The sequence below is a fragment of the Stylophora pistillata genome, chromosome 4 (genome assembly GCF_964205215.1).
Source record: "Stylophora pistillata chromosome 4, jaStyPist1.2, whole genome shotgun sequence".
Classification (NCBI taxonomy): domain Eukaryota; kingdom Metazoa; phylum Cnidaria; class Anthozoa; order Scleractinia; family Pocilloporidae; genus Stylophora; species Stylophora pistillata.
Window position 1 is genome coordinate 17,428,311 of NC_142522.1, and position 2,419 is coordinate 17,430,729.

The 2,419-nt window shown below is 35.3% G+C and overlaps 1 long non-coding RNA gene across 1 annotated transcript in view; it reads left to right on the forward strand.

Annotated features, from left to right (window-relative positions):
- Nucleotides 1–362: 362 nt before the first annotated feature.
- Nucleotides 363–2,419, forward strand: part of LOC148732672 (uncharacterized) — a 4,059-nt gene continuing 2,002 nt past the window's right edge. The window contains exon 1 of the long non-coding RNA XR_016000554.1: nt 363–2,419. This exon is cut by the window's right edge and continues 878 nt beyond it. This is a non-coding gene — a long non-coding RNA (uncharacterized LOC148732672).

Consider the following 2,419-nt stretch of genomic DNA (forward strand, 5'->3'; position numbering starts at 1 on the left):
AATCTCAAGATATTGTTTCATTCAAGCGTTCTCTTAAAGCCCACATGGCTTAGCGGTAGTGATTGTAAATATTGTTATTGTTAATATTGTTAATATTGTAAATTTTTGTTGATAGCTCTTGTCTATGATCTTCGATCCTGTTTTTATTTATTTAATAGATCTACTTATTATTTGTATTCTTACAGAAATGATGTTTTCTTTTTAATTGTACATACACGTACACGTTTTAACGAGAACTTCTGTACTCCTAGATGTCACGTGTTTAAATAAAGGATTGATTGATTGATTGATTGATTGATGGACTATATAGGAAGGCATGCCTTTATATAAACGATTTATCTGCTTGCCTAGGGATATTTTCCTCCTGTTCATTACAATTCTCCACAAGCTACTTTTTGGGGCAAAAAAATCTGCATCTAGTGAGTATGATTTTGCGCAGGAGATATGATTGAATAAGATTGAATCTCACGGCTCTCAGATAAAAAAGTTCGTTACGTACTGTGTCTAGTGACACAATGATGGAGGTGTCTATCAGTTGTTGTTATTGTGAAGTAGTTTTTAATTTGTTATCCTTCTCTCCATGTTTTAAGTCCAAGGTTAACTAAGGTATCCCAATTTTAGACATGAATTTTGTTTAAAGGGCGTAAGTTTCTAAAGAACTTTGGTGCCAATTTTGATTTTATCAACTGAGTTGATTAAGTAAATTGGCCATCATAAGTGAGTTTCAAAGCTAACGTTTCAAGCGTTAGCCAGTCGTTATTCGCTCTTACGAGGGGCTAACACTCGAAACGTTAGCTTTGGAACTCTTTACATTATCAACTCAGTTGGTAAAACTAAAAATTACATGGATATTGTTTACATGATTTGAAATCTGTCTAAAAGAGATAGCAATATCTTTTGTCTTAAGCTTCCTCGTTAGTTACTGTTTCTGACAGTAAAAAGATCAGAAATGCAACAGAAACAGAGATTGTACATCAGTGTACGAATAAAATTCATGAAGGTTTTTAAAACTTTTTGACACAGTCCTCAGGTCAATATTGTTGCTGGTAAACTCGTATATAAGCTTAAGAACAGGATAAACACAGAAGTAACTACATCAGAGAGCAGTGAATAAGCTCAAGAACAGGATAAACACAGAAGTAACTACATCAGAGAGCAGTGAATAAGCTCAAGAACAGGATAAACACAGAAGTAACTACATCAGAGAGCAGTGAATAAGCTCAAGAACAGGATAAACACAGAAGTAACTACATCAGAGAGCAGTGAATAAGCTCAAGAACAGGATAAACACAGAAGTAACTACATCAGAGAGCAGTGAATAAGCTCAAGAACAGGATAAACACAGAAGTAACTACATCAGAGAGCAGTGAATAAGCTCAAGAACAGGATAAACACAGAAGTAACTACATCAGAGAGCAGTGAATAAGCTCAAGAACAGGATAAACACAGAAGTAACTACATCAGAGAGCAGTGAATAAGCTCAAGAACAGGATAAACACAGAAGTAACTACATCAGAGAGCAGTGAATAAGCTCAAGAACAGGATAAACACAGAAGTAACTACATCAGAGAGCAGTGAATAAGCTCAAGAACAGGATAAACACAGAAGTAACTACATCAGAGAGCAGTGAATAAGCTCAAGAACAGGATAAACACAGAAGTAACTACATCAGAGAGCAGTGAATAAGCTCAAGAACAGGATAAACACAGAAGTAACTACATCAGAGAGCAGTGAATAAGCTCAAGAACAGGATAAACACAGAAGTAACTACATCAGAGAGCAGTGAATAAGCTCAAGAACAGGATAAACACAGAAGTAACTACATCAGAGAGCAGTGAATAAGCTCAAGAACAGGATAAACACAGAAGTAACTACATCAGAGAGCAGTGAATAAGCTCAAGAACAGGATAAACACAGAAGTAACTACATCAGAGAGCAGTGAATAAGCTCAAGAACAGGATAAACACAGAAGTAACTACATCAGAGAGCAGTGAATAAGCTCAAGAACAGGATAAACACAGAAGTAACTACATCAGAGAGCAGTGAATAAGCTCAAGAACAGGATAAACACAGAAGTAACTACATCAGAGAGCAGTGAATAAGCTCAAGAACAGGATAAACACAGAATTAACTACATCAGAGAGCAGTGAATAGAATAACAAATAATTTTGCAATTTCGGAAACTTTACTACTAATGAATTTCTGACAATTATTTGAATAGGTTTCTACTTAGAGTGATTTCACTTTTTAGTTGTGTATCTTTTTATTTTGTTTTTATTTACCGTGATCTGCCGTCTGCATCCTGATTTTACGAAGTCCCCTTTGTAGCGCTTGTATTAGCGGGAAGTAAAAACCTTTGCTCCTCTTTAACCTTTACCATAATTTTTATAGTGAAACTGATTAAGCTAACACCACGCAA